General features: G+C 42.0%; 1 protein-coding gene across 1 annotated transcript in view; it reads right to left on the reverse strand.

The window, feature by feature from the left end:
• The window catches only part of CCDC192 (coiled-coil domain containing 192), a 181,991-nt gene that overhangs the window by 1,209 nt on the left and 156,365 nt on the right, over positions 1-24,417 (reverse strand). The window lies entirely within an intron of this gene.

The raw sequence follows: 24,417 nt of genomic DNA on the forward strand, positions 1-24,417 counted from the left end.
CTGGCACATGGCGTTGACAGTTAATTGCTATAATTGAAGGTCCAGACATTATTCAAATCCCAGTGAAAACACACAGCATAGCTGCACCTAAAAGAAACATAAGGTGAAGTCCAGGATACAAAAGCCTGCTACCATTGTATCCCTGCTGCTGCTAAGTCGCTTCAGTCATGTCTGACTCTGTGCGACCCCATAGACGGCAGCCCACCAGGCTTCCCTGTCCCTGGGATTCTCCAGGCAAGAACACTGAAGTGGGTTGCCATTTCCTTCTCCAATGCGTGAAAGTGAAAAGTGAAAGTGAAGTCGCTCAGTTGTGTCTGACTCTTAGCGACCCCATGGACTGCAGCCCACCAGGCTCCTCCATCCATGGGATTTTCCAGGCAAGAGTACTGGAGTGGGGTGCCATTGCCTTCTCTGATTGTATCCCTACACACCTTCTAAAATGGGGCAGCTTTATTTTGATAGTCCATGCAGGCAGGGAATCATCCATCTCTCAGCAAACAAAACTAATTTGCAGTCATCATTTTCTCAAGATCATAGAATGAAAGCTTTGAACACCACTTTGCACAGAGGACATGATGCTTTGGCTTTACAAAAGTTAGAGATCAGGCTGTTTGCCCCTCATAGAAATTACCAGCACTGTACTATGCTTCAAGAATCCACGGAAAAATTTGTTTCCTATACACTTGAAATTCTAACAGTAATGTTTAAGGAGATGGTAGTTTGAGCACCTTTCTTAAAAAGCAATAAAAAAAAGTCCATATCAAAGGAGCATTTAATGCGTTCCCTCTTCAGTAGGTCCAAAGAAGGCGATGGCACCCCACTCCAGTACTCTTGCCTGGCAAATCCCATGGACGGAGGAGCCTGGTAGGCTGCAGTCCACGGGGTTGCAAAGAGTTGGACATGACTGAGCAACTTCACTTTCACTTTTCCCTTTCATGCATTGGAGAAGGAAATGGCAACCCACTCCAGATGTTCTTGCCTGGAGAATCCCAGGGATGGGGGAGCCTGATGGGCTGCCATCTATGGGGTCACACAGAGTCGGACACGACTGAAGTGACTTAGCAGCAGCTTCAATAGGTCTGTGCTTTCAGGCCCAGAAGAGGGTGATCATGGGGTGGGGATGGGGGGGCCTTTCTCATTTGCTGATTTGCCAGGCCTCACCTTTTCTCTCACTGCAGCTGTGCTACCCCAATACAGTAGCCTCTTGCCCCATGTTGTTATTAGGGAACTGAATGTGGCTGGTGTGAATGGAGACATTCTGCTGCCGCTAAGTCACTTCAGTTGTGTCCGACTCTGTGTGCCCCCATAGACGGCAGCCCACCAGGTTCCCCCATCCCTGGGATTCTCCAGGCAAGAACACTGGAGTGGGTTGCCATTTCCTTCTCCAATGCATGAAAGGGAAAAGTGAAAGTGAAGTTGCTCAGTCATGTCCGACTCTTAGCAACCCCATGGAGTGCAGCCTACCAGGCTCCTCCGTCCATGGGATTTTCCAGGCAGGAGTACTGAAGTGGGGTGCCATTGCCTTCTCCAGGATACATGCTATGGGTATAAAACACATACTTGATTTGGAAGACAGTTTGAAAAGAATGTAAAATGTCTCACTCAAATTTTAAAAACTATATTAAAATGACTTTGTGTATGTTTCACTAAAATATATTTTTTAAATCAATTTTACTCCTTTGTTTTTCCTTTTTAAAAATGTGGCTACTAGGAAAGTGGAAGTATCATAAGCAGCTTGCATTTGTGGCTCTCTCTCTGTTTCTCCTGTCTAGCGCTGAACTGGAGTTTGCTTTTGGCTGAGTACTTTTTGAAACGCAGGTGGCTGTGTTTCCTATAGACGGCTCTAGTTAATTTGTACAATTGCTATTTAGGAGGGAGTCTTGCTGGTCTTCAACCATTAGCACATGAATCATTTTCTGTTACTCCAGAAGGTGAAAGTGTTAGTGACTCAGTCGTGTCTGACTCTTTGTGACCCCATGAGCCCGCCAGGCTCCTGTGTCCATGGAATTCTCCAGGCAAGAACACTGGAGTAAGTAGCCATTGTCTTCTCCAGGGAATCTTCTGATCCAGAGGTTGAACCTGGGTCTTCTGCACTGCAGGCAGATTCTTTACTGTCTGAGCCCCCAGGGCCAGGGAAGCCACTCCAGAAGGAGGAGGCATGGAAATCTTGGCTTGGGAGAATGGGTTCTTAGGGATTGAAATGAGTTTCAACAGGAAATGAAAGAATAGATGGGAAGTGGCAGCAAGAAGCTGTGGGAAGGTGTGACGGAAGGAATGGCAGGCAAGATGGAGAGGGCTGGGCATCATGAGGCTCGGGACGGTGAGAGGGCATCAGAAGCATCTCTCCTTGTCCATGCCTGTCATCTTCTCTCTCTTTGACCTCTCCTTCAGTCTATTCCAAGGTTTTCCTCTCTTTTCAGGAGAAGTTATTTTCTACTGATTGCACAATAAAGAAAGGAGTTTAGAGCCATTCACAAAGGCAGACTGGTCAAAACTATTTTTTTTTTTAATGTTTTTGTAACATATGGCAATATAGGTAGGACACTTTGTTCACTGAATTCTAATGAGAAAGGGGCGAAAATGCAGCAGTGTGGCCTCTTATACGCTATCAGTCACTAGGTCATTTCCTCGCTCTCTGCCCTCCTGGTAGAGTGTAGGAGAGGAGAAGATAGACAAAGAGAAAAAGAGCCAGGGTGTCTCGGTAGCTCAGGCTGCTGCAGCACAGTACCATAGGCTGCATGTCTTAAGGAATATTTGTTAAAAGAATTCTGTCACAGATCTAGAGTTTAGAAGTCCAGGATTAGGGTGCCAGTGAGATTAGGTTCTGTTGAGGGCACTTTGCCTGCTTTGCAGACAGCTGCTTTCTTGCTGTGTCTGCACATGGTACAGAAAGAGATCGCAAGTTCTCTGGTATTTCTTCTTACAAGGGAACTAACCTCATTCAGAAGGTCCTGCCCTCATGACCTTGTCTATTAATGATTACCTCCCAAAGGCACTGTCTCTAAATACTATTACATTGGGGATTATGGCTTCTGCATATGGATTTGGTGGGGGACACAATTCCATCCATAACACAGGGAGAAGACAATTGGGAAAGGAGCAGAGAAGAAACATGAAGCTGAAAACAAAAAAAAAAGGAAAGATGGCAGGAGGCCTTTGATTCCTACTGTAATGTTTCCATTTATTAAATGAATGCTGATAGGGAGACAAGAGATTTCTCATGCAAGTATATTTTTACTATTAAATGACTTCTTTACACATATAACAAAAATATTTTTGTTCCATTTCTAAACACACGATGAGTAACAAAAGTGCTTTAAACTTTTCAGCAAAGTGAGGAACTCCAGGACTCACATCCTATTTGTATTGGAAATAGCCCAAGGCCACCCCAGTGAATTTTTCAGACTCGACCACTTCCCTGGTGGCTCAGATGGTAAGGAGTCTGCCTGCAATGCAGGAAGCCTAGGTTCAATCCCTGAGTCAGGAAGATCCCCTACAGAAGGAAACAGCAACCCACTCCAGTATTCTTGCCTGGGAAATCCCATGGACAGAGGAGCCTGGTGAGCTACAGTCCATGGGGTTGAAAAGAGATGCACACAACTGAGCAACTTTCACTTCACTTCATCTCACCCCAGTGAGTTTTTCAGACTCTACCACTAGTCTTCCCATGATCTGGTCTACACTGCTCTTCTCCACTCTAGGCTCCCTCATCTGTAATAGGAAGAGATGTGTGTCCCTATAAAGTCTTGACAACGCAACCTGCCCCCAAGTCTCAAACACCTGTGGCCTTCTGTGGCCTTTGCTACAAGCTCAGGCAGTCTTGCCAAGGCCATGACTGCCTGAGGCATGGGGGATTCTGTTTACTGACCGGATAATCTCAGTTTAACCTCATACCAAGAGGCAAGACAGGTTCTTTTCTGTGTCAGAGGAAGCAAACCTGATTAGCAACTGTCAAGGTATGATGTCATCACAATTGCTACTATTGTAGAGGTTTTTACACACATACATCATTTTTCAGGATTTGCTGTATTTCTGCCTTAAAAAGGTGGGAAGGAGATCCAACCAGTCCATTCTAAAGGAGATCAGTCCTGGGTGTTCTTTGGAAGGAATGATGCTAAAGCTGAAACTCCAGTACTTTGGCCACCTCATGTGAAGAGTTGACTCATTGGAAAAGACCCTGATGCTGGGAGGGATTGGGGGCAGGAGAAAAAGGGGACGACAGAGGATGAGATGGCTGGATGGCATCACTGACTTGATGGACGTGAGTTTGAGTGAACTCTGGGAGTTGGTGATGGACAGGGAGGCCTGGCGTGCTGCAATTCATGGGGTCGCAAAGAGTCGGACACAACTGAGTGACTGAACTGAACTGAGGAGTGAGGCTGTGGGTTTAGGATCATGGCAAAGAGGAGGAAGGAGAAAGGGTGGTGGAAATTGTGCAGATTTAGAGGGCAGACAACAGGAGCCTTCTGCTCCCAGGTAGGCCAGGCTATATTCAAGTTTCTATGTCACCTTTGAAAGACAGAATACTTTTGGCTATTTCCAGCTCCCTGTCCTTTGTAAATTTTATTTATTTATTTACTTCTGGCTATGCTGGGTCTTGGCTGCTGCACAGCTTTTCTCTAGTTGTGGTGTAGGGGGCTACTGTCTAGCTGCGGTGCTCCGGCTTCTCTTTGTGTTGGCTTCCCTTCTGGAGCACAGGCTCTAGGGCATGTGGGCTCAGGAGCTGTGGCTCCTGGGCTCTAGAGAAGAGTCTCAGTAGTTGTGGTGCATGGGTTTAGTTGCTCTGTGGCATGCAGGATCTTCCCCAATCAGGCATGGAACCTGTGTCTCCAGCATTGGCAGGTAGATTCTTTACCAGTGAGCCACCAGCCAGCTTCCCATTCTCAATACCCTCGAAAACTTCATGCTCTTAGCAAAGTGTCACATGAGAGTTATGTCAAAAATGACAAAGTAGACAACAGAGGTAATTGTAGTTTGAGTAGCTTAGAGACCTGACAGTGGGAATGTACATTTTGGGGGTGCCCAGACCTCACCCATACAGGAATTATTTCTGCAGCATCCCTAAATGATGATTTTCTGAGTAAATTGTATACATTGGTATCCCTCTTTCTGGGTCAGCTGCCAATGGTAATGAACGAATGAAATTTTAATTTTGCCATGAGTGCAGCTGCCTGTTGTTCTAGAACTGTCTGTCAGGTGGAAGGCTGGAGGAGGGCGGGGTACAATTTATAACTAATCAGAGGAAAGAAATGTGGTGTGAAGGGTGGCCAGTGAATGGCTGGAAAGATATTTTTAAAAATCTTATAAACATTTTTTTTCTCAAAAGGAATATTCGCATTTTGATCCCTTTACCGATGTCACCACCCCAAAGTGTTCATTGAACAGAGAACTGCTGAGAACCACTGATGCAGCATCTGATTCCAATACCTCTATCAATGAGGAAACACCCTGTTCCTAGTAATGGGGAAGCGCCTGTTTCCCATTAGGGAAAGGTCTTAAGTTAGGTCTTAAGCATCTTTCATGGCCCTCTTATTTATTCATTCAGAAATTAGTTCAATAACTGGGACCCTGCACATAGAGGATAAATCAGATTTATTCACAGTTCCACAGTTGGGTAGGAGAGGCAACACTGAGTTAGGACATATAAGACTTAGCTTAAACAAGCACCTCCGCTGGGTACTCATTTGCGGACATTTATTTTCTCTCTGACTTTCAAGCTGATGACTGAGGCTGCCAAGTATTTTCTCAATTAGAAAGACTCCCACCAGTGAGGTGATTACATACCTCACTTCCTCAGAGCCACCCAGGATTACTGTTTGGCCTAAAAGACTATGTCAGCTTCCTCCTCTGTACAAATGCCTGTCAGTCTGACTCACCTTCATGCTGGTCTTGAAAGCTGTATATATTTCCCAGTAACCACAAGGGAGTCCGGTTTCATATGTTGCTGTAGTTAAATTTGAAATTTGGCACATCCTGGTAAATATATCTCTTTTGCTACTTGGGTAAGATCCAAAATGACAACTAAAACCTTCCTAATTTTCTATCTTCTCTATGCTTTTACAATGAATGTTTGAGAATGATAGTCCTCAGCAATGAAACGATTCACTTGTATTTTGCATTCTTGTAACACAAATGTTTTACCTCTTGAAAATCAGGTTTGTCTTACTTCCTACAGACTTGTGTATCCTTCTGCTCCAATGTTTTTATTTGAGCGCAGAATACATTTGAAGTTGGCGTTTGTCAATTTGGGAGGAAAAAAAAAAACAACCAAGCAGCATCATAAGAACAGATTTTAGCTGGCAAATAGTATTGGCCAGCTAAAATATGTAAAATATAGTCTGTTATTTGCTAGGAGGTTTTGATATGTATCATAAAACTCCCCATATCATAATGATCACCTGTCCTATAAAAGGATTGTGTGTTTCAGAGGAAAAATTTGAGGTGCGATTATAGATGAGCAAATATACATTTTCACTCAGCAGCATCCCAACAGTTCCATACCTAAGAGCTTAAAAATGTTTTAATAAGTGCTTTGGAAAGACAATATATTTAGTTGAAACCTTGATGGAAAGGCTGCAGCTCTGATGACATAAAAAAGTGCTTCAGAAAGCCTATAGAACATTCATTGAATTGGAAAACACTTAGGAAAAGCAAGGAGTGCTAGAGACTCTCTAGAAGGCACTTGTTACTTCAAGTTCTCTGGGCCTCAAGCAGACGCTGTGCTTGTGCCAGTCCCATAGCCAGCATGCAGGCTCTGGCTGATGTGGATGCTTTGAGGACTTGTTTAGGGTTTGGGTACCAGGTAGGATGAAAAGCACCAGCACCACTCCTGTGCTGGTACGATGCTCTCACCGTGAGTCATGGGAGCCAAGCAGACTGAGGGAACTGCAGATTCCCAGCCTCCTTCCCATGTACACTCCAAAGCATAAATGCACTGTGATATACCCATGCTTAGCCTTTATGGAAATGCTTAATGCACAGTACATGTAGTTGAAGTATTGCTATAACTTCATATCTGGCCACACTACTTCTGCTACTATCCTTCCAATCTGGTTTCCATTCTGCCCAGAGAGGTTACATTAAAACATAGGTTGGGTATTGACACTCTCTTGTCCAAAACCCTCCAGTAATTTTTTTTATTTCATGTAGACTAAAAACCCAAGTGCTTATACTGACCTTTGATCTGCTCCCCCTTGTGTGTTACTGACACACTTCCTATTCCCCCTTTCCTCATTCACCCTGCTAAATTCCTACCAACCTCTTCATCATTCCTACCAGACCCAGTGTTTTCCCACCCCAGGGCCTTTGCACTCTCTTTCCTCTGCCTGATAATTATGACTCTGATTTATACATGGCTAGTTCCCTTACTTCCTTCAGGTCTTTCCTGTCCAAGGTCACATTCGCACAATGAAGCCTTCCTTGGCCATCCTTCCTGAAATTTCAATACAACCCCCATTGCTGAACACACCAAATCCATGTTCCTTACTTTGGTTTTCCTAACTTGCTACATCTGACTACTTTATATTTTATTCTGTCACTAGTCTCTCTCCTCCACTAGAATAAAAGCTCTCAGAGGGCAGAGTAGCTTCACTACCATATCCTCTGTTCCTAAAACAGTCTTGACATGTAGTAGATACTCATTGTTAAGTGAATAAGTGAATGAAAGTTAAGTGCGTACGTGATACAAAATCGCTATGGCCGTGTCCAGCCAAGAGGTTTCAATTGGTGTATCATTAAGCTGGTCCCCAAATTTTTTCATATTTCAAAGCTTTCGCTACTGCATTTTAAAAAGATAATAAACTGTTGTGATTGTACAACATTGCACTTAACATCTCTGCATTTATTTTTTTTAATAGAAAAGTGGGAAAGTTAGATTGTTTCTAGATTCATTGACTTAGATTCTCGAAGCTGTGAAAATGGTTTGCCAAGTTGGCACCTGACAAGCCATACCAATATGGAGAATCTAGGTCCTCACTGCTGACATTCTGCTCAAGCAAATCAAGGAGGACCTCTGGGAATTTATTTTTCTGTGACGTTCTTGGAGGTGATTCTGATGATCAGCCAGGTATTGGCACTTGAATTTCTGCTGACCTACAGTAAACATGGTGAGCCAAGTTTTTGGCAAAATCCTAAGGGGCAGGTCAAAAATGCCCTAGGCAAGCCTCTTCTCGACAAGGCCGCAGTGCACACAGCTGGAGAAGAGATGACGTCTGTTGCAGTTCTAGTCTGTTACAGTCTGGGTGGGCACACTATAGAGCTGTGTACCATCTCCTGTACTTGCCAGTAGGGCAGAGGTTTTACTTGGGTGAGTGGAGGACAGCATGTGTTAACTTACCCCATCACTCCTTTTCAGGGCAAGGTTCCTTCCCACCCACTTCAGGTGCTTTGACAAGGCACTTTTTTGCCTCTCCCTGGTTACCCAGAAGGGCTCTCTGCCTGTAAATGTGATCAGCTACCCAAATTCATCCATGGTCCTTACAGCCTTGCTTCTACTCTGTCTTAAATCTCCTCTTGCCGGTTCTAACATGGCTAAATTATCTCCAGAATAACAGAGAAAATGCTGAGTGTTTGGGAGTTTGTTTTTGCTTCTATTTCCCAGGGCCAAGGATGAATCCATTTCCTCACAGGCTGACCTGGGGAGGAGTCTCTCTCTTCCTTCCCATGAGGACTGAGTGGGAGAGGAAATGAGCCAGAGGAAGGGAAAGGAGAGATCACGCCTTGGGGTGGAAGCTTGGTCACTCCCCAGTTTCCATAGGAATTTAACAGCCATCATGACCAGATAGGGGACAAGGGAATCCCCTCTGCAGATCTGTATCCAGGATTTTCGTCTTGGAGCTTGCTGGAGTCAGGTGATATGTCCAAGAAAACTGATAAGAACATTGTAGAGAAAGACATGTGACACTAGCTTGGGAGGAGGGCTGTCTGTATGGGAAAGCAAGTGAAGATGTCCTGAAGATGGTGCCACAAAAATGCATATAGCTGGGACATGGTGGAGGGGAAAAACTCGGTGGGCAGACTATAGTGTTCTGTGCCATCTCCTACCCACACCAGTAGGGCAGAGGTTTTACTTGGGTGAGGGGAGGACAGCATATGTTAATTTACCCTGTCACTCCTTTTCAGGGTAAGGTTCCTTCCCACCCATTTAAGGGCCTCAGATTACAGCAGATTATTCTGCAGAGAGGTGCTTTGACAAGATACTGAGCACTGTCTGCGTAACAGTGCACCTGAGTTGTGCCAAGAGGAAATCAATTTAAGCAGAAGAAAGGTTTTGTGGAACTTCTCTTACCTCTTCCTATAAGCAGACTGGAAGTCCCCTCCCATAGATCTGGCTCCTTGGAAGAGAATAACGGTTGAATGCAATGAGTGACAGCCTGGCCAGAGGCTGAAAGATAGAAATGGACCCTGGTGGGAGAACAGAAAATTCTAGGGAGAGGGAGATCCAGGAGATCGGGAGAAAGGAAGAACAAGAAATAATAGATGAAGGATAGTTTCTTTGCTTATCTGAAGTGGAATCTGTATGGATGCAAAGTCACTCAGGGGAATAAAGAAAGAAAATGAAAGTCTCTCCGTCGTGTCTGACTCTTTGCGACCCCATGGACTATATAGAGGAATACAGGTAAAGATGATAGTCCATCATTTGGGCCATGTCTTGCACTAGGGTGACCAGCAGTGAGAATTTCTACTTCTCCTTCTGGGTACACAGGTTACCTGAGCCAAAGTTTTTATGAAATGAGGAGTACCAATTAACTTTGTGTTAATTTTCAAAAGATACTACAGTTTCTCGTGTTGTATGGTATTGAGAAATAAAACGACACTATAGTAATAATAGTATTGGCAGGATTATTTTTTGATCATGAAAATGAGCTCTGGAGAAAGATGGGATAAAGGAGTCATCATTTTTGTTGACCAGGACTTTGTTTAAACTTTGTAGGGGAATGGGATTTGTGGAGAGGGGGTAGAAATCATTTTAGTTTTGCTGACTTGACACTGTCTTTAAATGTCTGTGGCAACAGGACCCTTGGGTCCCATTCATTTTCCAATGCAAAATTTTGACTGACTTCAGCATCTGTTTCACAACACACAGCCTTCTTTGTTCCCTCTCACCTGGCCCCTCGTTTTCTTCCTTTTGACTGCTTAGCCCTGGGATGACTGTGATAACGCCACTGAATTTTCCCAGCCCCCTAGATTACAGTGTTAGGTCTGGACTCAGTGCTTCTTGGCTGGAGTTAAGGAATCCATGCATACGATGTCAGAAATTGCAAGGAAAAAAAAATACTATAGTGACCAAGACTCTCTCCTTGACCAAATTTTAGTCAGACTTCTCTGAGTCATGTTCTTGACTAGCCTGATCCTTGACCCTTGTCCTCAAGAGGCTGGTTGAAACAAGAATCCTGCTAAATTACTTGAGCAAGAATCTCCCATCCTTGGTATCTGATCAGTCTCAATTTCTGATCAAATATCCTCCTCCTCCACCCCAGGGGGATATCTGGTGAGTAATGAGGAAAAATCTATCCATGATAGGGGCCCAGAAGCTGCTTAGCCAATCAACTTGGTCTCAACTGAGGGAAACTCGGGGTTTCCCAAGGGATAGAGGTCTGGATTCCAGACTCTCCTGAATCCTATGGAATCTTATTCCATTGTGGGTGCCTCCTCCTTGTAAATGTTAACCTTTTTACTGGCTCCAAGCAAGCAGCATTTAAATATAGTCAGTTGCTATTAACTTGAAAAGGAAATAAAATCTCTGCACTATTTGAAGCCTCTTCGGTGTCGCGCATCCACTGTATGACCTTTCACAGATGTGTCTCTCTGAAGGGTTGTCTCTACTCTCTTCCCTTTCCACACACCTTCCTCCTGTTAACCCATTGCATTCTAACTTTTTGCATTTAGTGACAGTCCTCCACTTGGCTTTGCCGAGCTTACTAATGTCACCGGATTCAGTGGACATGATTCAGTGTTCATCTTGAACGACCTCTGAACATTTGCCACTGTCGACAGCCCCTCTTCAAACACCCTTCTCTTCTATAACATGATGCTCAGTTTCCTTCCAAACTTTCTGAATACTCCTTTAGCCGCATTCTATGGGCTCCTCCTCGCACAATTATTGCAGGGAGACCCTTATATTCCTGGCCTTAAAATTTCTTCTGTCTATAGATGATTTCATTCACTCTTTGTGGCCATGGCTCTAAACTATTTGTGGGAATGATGCCCAAATTTACAATGTTAGGTCAAACCTGTGCTCTGGCGCCTAGACTCCTCCCTTGAGACTTCTCATAAACATCTCAGATAAAATATATCCCAACTTGAACTCACTAACATTCAAAATTGATTTCCTTCCAGTATTTTCTAGCTGAGTAAAATGGCATCATCATGCATCTGCCTGCTAAAGTCAGAAATCTGAGAGTTACCTTATATTTCTCCTTGACTCCATGCTCTTCTATCCACCTTGTCACAAAGCCCTGTTGATTCAAACCTCTAAATGATGCTTAATTGTCTAATTGTCTCCATGAGGTGAGGCAACACACTCCTGCAACATCCTTCACCTCCATGGCCTTACTATTCTTCGTTAAAAATTATTTTTAAAATCTCTATGGGATACTAGTTTATCAAGGCCTTTTCCAAGCTCTACGACTAGTTCCTCAGTTTTAGTCCTTTGTGGCCAAAAGGACCTAAGAAGCTGGTAGGGACCGCTTATCCGATGATACGAATGGGCTTTATAGTGGTGCATCTGAGCTGGAATCTATGGGATTCAATTAAGACCAAGTAAAGAGTATATTTTTGGAAAGGAAACCTGAAAGTGGTTTGAGTGCATGAGAAGCAATAGCAGAGTTGAAATGGATACGAAAATGTCAAAGCGGGGAGGCCCTTGTACAGTTGAGAGGAATAGCTCACAGAAACAAATACTGCTTATTAGTCTTACCTCCTATACAGGTAATCATGTCTACCTTTACTTTCATAAACTCTTTCTTTCACTTTTATTTTATGCAAGTGGTGTTAGTTTAAATTTCAAAGTAGTAAGACAATCGTGAGTTGTTAACAGTTAACATTAACTGACTCGGGTGGGTGGGGACCAGGGGTGTCTCTGCTGAACTAAATTGGCAGCATAAAAATGCCCTGTTCCTGAGGACAGCCCAGGGAGCATGATTCTTTCAATTCCTTCTCCCAGTGGAATGTCACTGTAATTTTATCAGCTTGATTTTATTTTTTTTAAATTTCAAGATGTAATTTCATCTTGAAATTACCGAAGATAATTCAACAGTGATGGAGAAATTCCCCAAGAGGGAACTCAAACAAACTATTCTTTATTTAAGAAATCTTCTGATATTTGATGCAAATTCATAGATGTTTTCCCATTAGTTACCTATGCTGTCATGTAAATTATATGCCTCGGAAACATTATCAAAGCTAACGGTAAAGGAGTTATTTTCAGGTTGGGCTTAAACCCAAGGCACTTTAGAGAAGCACAAAAAATTTTCTAAGAGACTAGTGAAACACTTAGCAAAATGCTTCCATTCTGATCTTGGAAAGTTTTGTATATATTTTGGATATATTGTGCATAAATTTTGAAAAAAAATAATATTTATAATTTTTAGAGATGTCAAAGAACTTCCATAATTATGATTCACTTTTTTTTTTCCATAGCCCCCTCCTCCATACTTGGAAAAGGAAGAAAAGAGGGGAGTGAAAAAGGAAGTGGGGAATAAATGAACATTTACAGAGCTCTTGCTGCTGCTGCTGCTGCTAAGTCTCTTCAGTCGTGTCCAACTCTGTGCGACCCCATAGACGGCAGCCCACCAGGCTCCCCCGTCCCTGGGATTCTCCAGGCAAGAACACTGGAGTGGGTTGCCATTTCCTTCTCCAATGCATGAAAGTGAAAAGTGAAAGTGAAGTTGCTCAGTCGTGTCTGACTCATAGCGACCCCATGGACTGCAGCCCCCCAGGCTCCTCCGTCCATGGGATTTTCCAGGCAAGAGTACAGAGCTCTTACTTTATGTCATTTTACTAAGCATTTGTTTAGCAATCACAACAGAGCAGAGGAAATGTTTATGTTTAGCTTCTATAATTATGACTGATGCCACTAGAAGCCTTATATGTGTGTTAGTCACTTGGTCATGTCCAACTCTTTGTGGCTGTAGCCTGCCAGGCTTCTCTGTCTATGAAATTCTCCAAGCAAGAATACTGGAGTGGGTTTCCATTTCCTATCCCTCCCAGGGGATCTTCCCGACCCAGGGATTGAACCCTGGTCTACTGGGTTGTGGGCAGATGCTTTATCATTTGAGTCACTGGAGAAACCCTAGAATCCTTATACAGGACCAGAAATATGTGGGCCACTGTCCAGCTTCATCACCCCTCCCCACCTCTGCTGTCAGGCATTCATGTAAGTCCACACAAGCCTTGTCCCTTTAACACACCCCCCTTATCTGGGACCACAGCATCTCCATGGGGGCATTTTCTGAGTACTTCTCAATTGCTTACATGATATTCCTGGCCTTACAAGAATAAAACAACAAGCCAGGTGTCTCTTTTTTTGTTTTCATCTGTTCTTAATTTCTGATCTGAAAAATGTTAAGATGGTAGGAGTCCTAGGAATTGGCAACAGGATTGCCATTAAGACTTATGGGCATTTGTTCTGGCAACCTTCCAAGATGACCCTCCCAGTGTCTCTGGGTTCTAACCACCTGGATAAACAAAAACTTAGTGATACGTTAGTGTTCAGCAGGCCAAGTTCTCATTTTGTCTCTGGTTTGAGATATAGAAATTATCTAATCTGTATTATGTATGAATTGATCACTTCAAGTCTTTAAACTACTTTAAGCTGAACCTTCAAATGAGGAAGTATGCCTAAAATTGTAAAAGTATCCATTTTTTAAAGAGTCAGGTTGGATTTAATCAATCATGTACGGTGATTTTTACTTGAGATTAGCCTCAAAGAATCAATATTGTCTGTGAATATATCAGCCAGAGTGATTTCAGCTCTGAATAACAGACCTGTGACTCTCAGCAACTTAAACAATGGGGAGTTTATTACTGCATGTAAGGTTAAATCTGGGGAATTCCAAGGTTAGCTCATTCTGTGGCTCAGGGAAGCCAGGTCGGCTTCTCCTGAATTCTCTGATTTCTCCCTATATGCAAGGTGGCTGTTCCTTACAGGGCATCGTCTAAAAGTTGGAAGACAAAGAAAGTTTTATCTTTTTAAGCATTAAGAAATCTCCCATGATGCCCATAACAGATCTGATCATATCACATTCCTAAAGCAGTCCTTGACAAGGATATAGAATCCCCATGATTGGTTAAGACTAATAAACATTGAGATTCTAGGATGGATGGGGAAGATCCTTGAAACACATTATCTGCCTAAAATACTAATAAATTGGGAATCTGTTAAGGAAAAATAGCGACTTTTGTGTAGGTGACCAATAATGTCTGCCATAGTAAATAAAACTGTCACACAAATGCCAATAGTAGTATGACATTCAGTACTGCTTTTGTTGCAAAAAAACCCCTGAAAGCCCAGTTCTAACTGGCTTAAGTAAATAAAAAGAATATATTGAGAGAGGACTGGTTTCAGGCAAAATTTGAGCTAGTAGTCCCCAAAATGCAACTGGAGGCCCTTTGGCTTCTCTGCCCTTTCTTTATGTCAGTTTCTTCCCAAGCCTAGCAGCCAGATGATTATTACTGTCTCCCAGGGATAGCCCTCGTTCTTTCCATCTAATGTCAAAGAGAGTGTCTACCTATAATAACACGGAAAAATAGGAAGCTTTTCTTTCCCATAAGCCTCAGCAAATATCCCTCACTGGCTCATATTAGATGGCAAGCTCATCTCTAAACCAGTGGATGGGCTATTCAACTGATGTTTAAGCTTCTAACGTTGTAATGCATTTAAAGCAACACAATTATGACAGTGATTTTCTGACAGAGGAGAAAGGAAGTTAGGCAGACAAGCAAATGAATGAATGAATAATGAGGAAATAAAGACCTTTCCCAATTATTATGAGTTTCATATTGCAGTTATTTCCCTAGTAAGAGTGTCAATGAATTAAATAATTACTGTCTGAAAGACAGCTTAGTGAAAAGTGTTGGTCGCTCAGTTGTGTCCATTTCTTTGCAACCCCATGGACTATAGCCCAGCAGGCTCCTCTGTCCATGGAATTCTCCAGGCAAGAATACTGGAGTGGGTAGCTCTTTCCTTCTCCAGGGGCTCTTCCTGGATCTTCTCAGGGATCGAATCCAGGTCTCCTGCATTGCAGGCAGATTCTTGACCATATGAACCATAGCTTAAGATAAAGCAAATCATAAAAATAAAATTTATGGGAAACAACTAGTAATATCCACCCCAGTGTTAAAATTTTAGCAGAATAAGAAACTGGTTGTTTTGGATGCAGTGTATTGGTTTTGGAAAATATGAAGAAGTTATTTACAGTGACTTTTTGTTATTAGGGAAATTAAATATTTTTTGGCTAAAGAACTCAGGCAGAATTAGTTTAGGTTCAAATTTGGCTTTGATATTTATCATTTGGAGAGACTTTAAAATCTAAGTAAGAAGAAATGTTTTTAGTGGTATGTACTTTTAAATACATAGTGATTTTTAATGTTAGGAATGTCAACATTTCTAAAATGTCTACTATTAACATATACATCATGAGGTAAAAAGCATATTTGTACATTCTAAAATATACTCTTGGATACATTAATAATGAATAAGAGCCAACAAGTAAATTACATGATTCAGTATAGAAAAAGAGGGAAGCCTCCAAAAGATGCAAAGAGAGGGGGAAGGGTTTCAGGGCCTGCACTACCTGGGGGGCCACTGCAGTAATTTCCTAAAATCTTGAACAAATCAGCATCTCTGTTTTTCAGCCTCTTCATTTATAAGACAAAAATGTCAATGTATATAATCAATGAAAAATTGTCCTGACTTTAGAACTCTACGATTATATTAGGGACTTTGGAATTCTGGGCATATAGTCTAAACTATTTTGGGACTTCATGTGTTGTTAGTTTACAAGCCAGCATTTAAGCTCCTTGTTGTTCAGTCACTAAGTCGTGTCTGACTGTTTGAAATCCCAGGCACTGCAACACGCCTGGCTTCCCTGTCCTTCACCCTCTCCCAGAGCTTGTTCAAACTCATGACCGTGGAGCCAGTGATGCCATCCAACCATCTTGTCCTTTGTTATCCCCTTCTCCTCCTGCCTTTAATCTGTCCCAGCATCAAGGTCTTTTCCAATGAGTTGGCTCTTCACATCAGGTGGTCAAAGTATTGGAGCTACCGCTTCAGTCCTTCCAATGAATACTCAGCGTTAATTTTCTTTAGGATGGATTGGTTTGATTTCCTTGCTGCCCAAGGGACTCTCAAGAGTCTCCTCCAGCACCACAATATGAAAACACCAATTCTTTGGTGCTCAGCCTTCGTGGTCCAGTTCTCACATACAAGATTCTTATACCTGGTATAACAGCCCATTCTACTGTATGTCTCAGTAGCGTGTGTGTAGTAAGTGCCAGATCTTGTTGTATCAAACTGGAGGCAGTTAGTATCTCCTCAGTTAATTAATATCCCTGCAAACTGCTTGTCAATCCTTTGTTAATAGAAAAATAGCCAAAAGGTGAGCAGAAATAGCATGGTTAACACATCTTTAGCTTTTTCAAGCTTCCTAGAATTTATGAATTCTGTTTATGCTAAACCACAAAATTACATCCTTGTATATGGATATGAATCTCCCATATGGAGAAAGTAAGAAAAGCAGGAATTTCAATTTTAAAAATTGAAAAATAAATTCTTAAAACTGATGCTGTGTTAAAGGCTGGTTTAATAAATGCTTGTAAAGCCAATAGGACAACTTAAATCCTTGAATTATCATCTCTCAGCAGGGGCCATATAGGAGTGCCAGAGTGTATCTCTGCATGTGTATGCATATATCTTGGTGGTCCAAGAATGTCCAGAGAAGAAGTAGATAATGTGACATAGGAAAAAATAGGGTAAATGACTACTTTTCAGTGGGGAGTCCTTCGTCTGGACTTACCCTCCTTGAAAGCTGCATTCTGTCAAAATAGCCAATCCAACCCCTGCAGAACAGAATTGATAGAAGTACAGAGGAACAAAAGGAGGGTGAGGGAGACTTAGCATGGCAGTGTAGCAGAGGGCAAAGCTATAAGAATGAGCAGTTACTGGGTAATTTTGCAGAGGATGATTTGGAATAATGGAACTCTCTAAAGAGCCAGAACTGTTATATACAATAGCAAAGTAGAATCTGTTGTCAACCTCAATGAAAATACTTTTGCTTTGAGAGAGAACTTTGAACGACTGCAGCTAGACAGAGAATTTTCTGTGTGAGTGTAGAAGCCCTGAAAAAAGGGAGTGATTCTAGCGTTTAAGTCTGAAAGTAGGACTGTGCAAAGCAGAATGGCAATGGTGCAAAATATGCACAGGATGAGGGAGGGGTTTTTTCATCCACAAATTCCTTAATGAATAGGATAGGTAGTTAATATGAGAAACTGCAGTCTGCTCAAGGTAAATTTAGAGAACTGTACATAGTATGGCTTATAAGATGGTTTCTGGCATTCCCAATCCTTTCATCTTGACAAAGTTCTGAGTCAAAGAGCTCTTCAGATACTATCAGAGAGGCCTGGGAATCAGGTGGAAGCACCTGCCTGTAGCAATCCAGTGTATGGAGTGGTGAGACTGGTTGGGCAACATCATTTCCCAGGGGCTGCTGGTGAGCCTGATGCTATCAGGATGTGTCACACATTCCATGTATTTACACTGCAAATACACATGCATATCAGTGTGGCCAGGAGTCAGGGGAGCCCAGCTAAAATAATACATTCAGCCAAATGCAAAGTGGTTAACCTCCCATCCATTTCCTACTCCAGGATACAAAAACCAATCAATATAAAATTTTTATCTCAAATTCTAATAAATTAACATCAACAAAGAGAAAAATGCAAATAAATGGAATGATACAAATTAGTATTTGACTGGGACTCACTTGTTTTTGGGGAGAAGGCAATGGCAACCCACTCCAGTACTCTTGCCTGGAAAATCCCCATGGATGGAGGAGCCTGGTGGGCTGCAGTCCATGGGGTCGCTAAGAGTGGGACACGACTGAGCGACTTCACTTTGACTTCTCACTTTCATGCATTGGAGAAGGAAATGGCAACCCACTCCAGTGTTCTTGCCTGGAGAATCCCAGGGACGGGGGAGCCTGGTGGGCTGTCTATGGGGTCGCACAGAGTCGGACACGACTGAAGCGACTTAGCAGCAGCAGCACTTGTTTTGGGAGACTTTGGAGATTTGAACTCATTTATTCATCTAACAAAGTAGCTATTATACAGAAACCTCTAAGTGGGGCCTTGTGGATAAAACAGTGGCCAGAGACCAGTCTCCTCTCTCAAGGGAAAATGTAAATGCTTAATTCTTTTTTATTATTTACACTAAACTTGTTTGTGTCAATAATCTGTTAATTGGCTCATTTTCAAGATAAAGAATTACAAATGCCAGCATGTAAAAGACATTTCATGATGAAGGCAAGCATCTTGAGAAATATTATAGTACATTTAAATAAAAAATACACCCCTTTGTTTCCTATTGGTAAGAGGAAGATGAATATGACATATAAGAACTGTCTTTGCGTGGAACAAAATTGAAGTATAAATATTGCAAGAAGGGAGTGTTCTGTGTTAAGATTAGGGTCCCTCTGATCAATTGCTCTGTGTGCTCTGCAGGGCAAAACTTTTTGTGCTTCAGTTTCTTCATCTGTGACTAGGTCTATCAATATATCAACATAATATCTCATCAAATTATAAGAGACTTACATGACTTAATTCATGCTAAAGTCTTATAATAATGCCTGGCACATAATAACTGTGCAAGAAATGTTAACTATATCATTATTACTGTCTCCCTACTGTTTCTAAGCATATTCCTCAAATCAATGTTCACCATCTTCCTGTAAATCATTTGATGTTTCTGTTTAGCAGCAGGGTCAAGTAGAAGTTTTCATTTGTATAGTTTCATAATCCTATAGCTCTATTTCCAAAATCCTAAAATCTCTGGAAAATGAAAGTTTTCAAAGTTTATCTGGTGGCAAAATCTGATCTGACCTGATCTGAGTTCATTTGGCAGCAAAATCTGATCTGAACTAATAGGAAGTTATTTTTAGTATTTATACATCCCATTCAATGTAAATAATATTTTTGAGTATGGATTATTATCCCAACCCTGTTTGAATTATCTTTCAAGTTTGAAAAATTTTCCTTTCTAAAATACATTTGGTCCTCAATTTTTACATAAATTATAGAGCTGGGCTTCCCTGGTGGCTCAGATGGTATAGAATCTGCCTGTAATGCAGGAGACTAGGGTTCGCTCCCTAGGTTGGGAAGATCCCCTGGAGGAGAGCATGGCAACCCACTCCACTATTCTTGCCTGGAGAATCCCCGTGGACAGAGGAGCCTGGCAGGCCACTGTCCATGGGGTCACAAAGAGTCAGACACGACTAAGCAAGTAAGCACAAGACTAGTCAAGAGAGAGAGTGTAGAGGAAATTTCTATCTCTGGCTCTCTAAGGCAAGATTTATTAAGTGAGATGTGAGTATCTCCAATTATAAACATCCTGAACCAATCAGCGCTCCAGATCCAAAACATGTGAAACTTGTTTCCTCCATGACATTCATTATCACCAGATCAATCTTCCCTGCTACTCATTATATCTGCTACAATTTCCAAGAAGCAGTTATTTTGGTTTGGGAACATTTATCAAGATATAATAATTCTACCCCCTCCTCCAATGATTTTAAACTCGTATCCCTGTATCCACATTCATACAAACACACCATCAAATAAAGGTCAAACTAAACTCAGATTTTTGCATGTGTCCCCTCAACCCGTTCTTAATGGCTTTTCCATTTTTCCTCCACCTGGGGTAAGTCAAGCAATCAGGAATGATGTCTTATCAAGCCTCTAAACTTCATTTTTCCTTCCAGAACATGTGCTATTATGGTGAACCACGTAAGTCTCCTATAATTCTGTCAAGTCTTTAGGCAATTCGTCTGGTTTTGTCTCGGGAAGTTGACAGTAGATCTCAATCTAAAAGGCCTACTATCCTTGTTAACAGCTCCTGAGATCTGCAGAGTTGTCCAGGAGAAAATTCTTCTAAGAGCCCTTCCTCTGTTTCTCCAGGGAGTCTAAAGTCATGTGCTTTAAAATTCTCCAAAAAAGGCTTAATCTCCACATCAGATTTAACCACAGTAACTACAGCTGGGGTTTAAAAAATCTGCTGTCACTCACATCACTAACAGAAAGCAGCAGTCTAGGTAGAAGTGAACCAGAAAATCTCTTTTCCAGTGCCCTTACGAAGTTTTCTTTCCCTTTTGTGGTCAAAGAGGCCTCAAGATGTAGGAATACTTCGTCACTAAGGAGGCCAACAGTAAAGAGGTAAATGCAGGTTTATAACAGATATTAATCCAAACAAGTGGAGCATTCATGCCCCAGTGAGGTAAAGACCCAGTTTTGAAGGACATACAGTAAAGTGGCATCTGCATTTGAATTCTCTCTGGGCTATTTACTCTCTGTGTGTCCTATTTTAGCTTCTTTGGGCTTCATTTTCGTGATCAGTACCATCAGCATCATTACATCTGCTTTTACAGAATTACCCCAGGTCTTGGAAGGAAATTTACTAAACTGGGATTCAAAGTTATACCTGTTTTAATTCTTAAAAACACTGATCTTATCCTTGCATCATGTGGTCTGTAGAAGTTTCATGAACAAAACACAACACCCCATTTGCTGCTAACCAACCACAGCGAGCTGTTATTATAGCATGAGAGAACTTTTGGGCCGTTTAACTTATGAGGATGGAACCTGGTATTGATCAGGGCTGCAAGCAGAGCATGGCTGCAGTGTTAAATTTAAAAGACTACCTTGGTCTGAGTAACAGAGTGTCAGGAAGGGCAACCTGGAGCTGGCTGTGGTTCTTCTATGGTTGCAAGTAGATCTGGTTACATGGAACCATGTAGCAAACCTTAGGAGGTCCCACTGAAAGCATCTGGAGCTCACTGAGAGCTGAAGACAAGAGGAGAAACCATTAAGATAAGAGACTGACTGCCCACATGCCTTTCAAGAAGCCTTTCATGACCTAAGAGCTAGTTTTCTCCAGTGACGTCTATAAATGAAGAAGCCCTTAGCTTCCTGGGATGCTTATGTTTCAAAATCTTTTTAGTATCACATTTAAACCACACTTACAAGAGAAAAGGAAACAACAAGGTCCTACTGTATACCTCAGGGAGCTATATTAAATATCCTGCAATAAACCATAATGGAAAGAATTTAAAGAAGAATGTATACATATGTATAACTGAATCACTTTGCTGTATAGCAGAAATTAACATTGTAAATCAACTGTACTTCAGTAAAAAGAAAAAAGTAAAATACCACTTATTTTTTTCCCCCCTAAACCCAGGAGCTTATCTGCACTGGAGATGACAGGAAAACAGCTTTATAAACCATTGTTTTATGCTGGTAAGGAGGATGCGCGATTTACACGTCAAAAGGAGGCTCCTGAAAGAACAGCCCGAAGACTGTCTCAGGTCAGTGACATTTCCTGCTGGATACTGTTTCCTCACAAAAACATTTTTGTTGAGAGGTTGAGGTGGGGGGTGACTAAGTGGGTCAGTTCAGTTCAGTCCCTCAGTCGTGTCCAGCTCTTTGTGACCCCATGAATCGCAGCACGCCAGGCCTCCCTGTCCATCACCAACTCCCGGAGTTCACCCAAACCCATGTCCTTTGAGTCAGTGATGCCATCCAGCCATCTCATTCTCTGTCATCCCCTTCTCCTCCTGCCCTCAATCCCTCCCAGCATCAGAGTCTTTTCCAATGAGTCAACTCTTCTCATGAGGTGGCCAAAGTACTGGAGTTTCAGCTTTAGCATCAGTCCTTCCAATGAACACCCAGGACAGATCTCCTTTAGAATGGACTGGTTGGATCTCCTTGCAGTCCAAGGGACTCTCAAGAGTCTTCTCCAACACCACAGTTCAAAAGCATCAATTCTTCGGCACTCAGCTTTCTTCACAGTCCAACTCTCACATCCATACATGACCACTGGAAAAACCATAGCCTTGACTAGACGGACCTTTGTTGGCAAAGTAACGTCTCTGCTTTTGAATATGCTGTCTAGTTTGGTCATAACTTTCCTTCCAAAGAGTAAGCACCTTTTAATTTCATGGCTGCAATCACCATCTACAGTGATTTTGGAGCCCCCAAAAATAACGTCTGACACTGTTTCCACTGTTTCCCCATGTATTTCCCATGAAGTAATGAGACCAGATGCCATGATCTTCATCTTCTGAATGTTGAGCTTTAAGCCAACTTTTTCACTCTCCTCTTTCAAATAACTGTACTGTACTTAGTCGCTCATTTGTGTCCAACTCTTTACAACCACATGGACGGTAGTCTGGCCAGGCTTCTCTGTCCATGGGAATTCTGCAGGCAAGAATACTGGAGTGGGTTGCCATGCCCTCCTCCAGGGGATCTTCCCAACCCAAGGATAGAACCCAGGTCTCTTGCATTGCAGGGGGATTCTTTACCCTCTGAGTTACCAGGGAAGTCCCTAAAAAGGGCTTAAAATAAGGCAAAAATAGGTAACTGGTATTCTTTTCCTGTCTTTCTCAATTTTACTGCATGTTATCATCCCCTCTGTGGATCTAGAAGAAAAAAAGTCTCTATCTCTATTAATAAATACATATAAATTATGGAGCACATCAATTTACAGTGCTGAGAGGAATACATTGTGTTCTGCTTTGGTTCCCCCTGGTCAGTTTATAGAAGACGGCATAGATTTAGGGTCCATTTGGATTATAAACAAGTGATAACAGGTCCAGAATTGTGAGCACTTCCCAAATTTATACAGTAGTGCTCTACAAATGTTGGGACTCCTAGCAGTGTTGTATGACTCAGGGTATGCCTTGTGAAATTTAAGAAAGCGGTCTCTGCTCCTCAGTCTGGTGACAGAGCTGACTCTGAAGGGAAACTGTCGGGAGCTATTCTGTGTTCTTATTGGATGATGTGCCATATACAGCTTGAAAGTCACATTTTACATAAAAATAAATATTTCAGTTGACTAGCATAAGTCATTGATGGCAAGTTTGTTTCTAATAAAATTATACAACGCATAAAGCTACAGGAAGCTCACATTCCGCCTATCTTCATTTTCCAGCTAAATTAAGCTCCAGGAAAGGAAATAGGCTTCTCTCTCACAGCCAGCCACTTTTAAACAATCTCAAAGGTCTATTCCCTATGGGTTAAACTTTGGCAGAACACTGCTATTAGCCTGTGTATGGGGTCATGTGAAATACTGTGATCAGGACAGTCAGTGGTCCACTGTTTACTACTAGATACCCCCTTTCTTGTATGTCCTGCCTGGGAAAAGAACTCCCCATGTGTAATGCAATAGGAAAACAATGGGAATGGTTGGAGGAGTTGTGCTACGTACAACTATTGAAACTGTATAGTTATTCGGTTCCAAACACTAGTTCAACCCTGAGAGTTTATTATTGTCTGGATTTCCCAATCACACACCCAACCATTCAGAAGCACAGCTGGAAGTTTCCTTTTCTATTGCCTCATTCTACATCAATCGCTCTCTAATAAAGATGGATACATTAACCAACAGATCTGAGAAAGACAGAGCATTGGTTCCATTTCAAACATGAATGTTTTGTGATTACTTAGGAAGCCTGTATAAAGTGGTGCCACCCGTTCTTGCCTGCTGAGCCTCTGCATTTTCTGTTAGTGGGCACACCAAAGGCTTTGAGGGAGTGGGTATACAGTAATCCAGTTTGAAGGTAGATAGAGGATTGCATCGTACATCACCTGGAAAGCCAAAAAGGCATATATCATTTTGCAGATGTACAAACAAGGCAGGGAGGGTCTCTCCAGCCCCTAACCTCAGGCAGAAGATGCAGACCCGAGATGATTTTGAAGCTTTGGAGACTTAGGAAGATCGACTTTTCCTTGTAACACATTTCTGATTATTTTCATCTTATGGGCACTCCCTCTGACTTGTTGTAAATTTGACATATGTCTCTTTCACACAGGCTCTTGACTTGGCAGACACAGAGGAAATGAGGAAACTGTGCCAAATTAAAACGAACACATTTTGTAAACACTGAAATTTTGATTCTGGTAGTGATGCTTTTTGGTAGGAGAGGCAAAAACAAAAAAAAAAACAGAGTTGAATTGAGATTCTGATCTTCTCTAAGAAGTGAAAAAGTATATGTAACTATCAGGCTCTGAACTTTTCTATTTCTCTACGTTGACCAGAAAACTTCTTAAAAAGCCATTTACCAATTAGTTCAGTAAATTTCAGTATATTGATGTCTTAGCATTTTGCCACGAAAACAAAAAGTTTCTCTTTATTAAAAAGAGACCAGG

This window comes from Bubalus kerabau, chromosome 1 (genome assembly GCF_029407905.1).
Source record: "Bubalus kerabau isolate K-KA32 ecotype Philippines breed swamp buffalo chromosome 1, PCC_UOA_SB_1v2, whole genome shotgun sequence".
Classification (NCBI taxonomy): domain Eukaryota; kingdom Metazoa; phylum Chordata; class Mammalia; order Artiodactyla; family Bovidae; genus Bubalus; species Bubalus kerabau.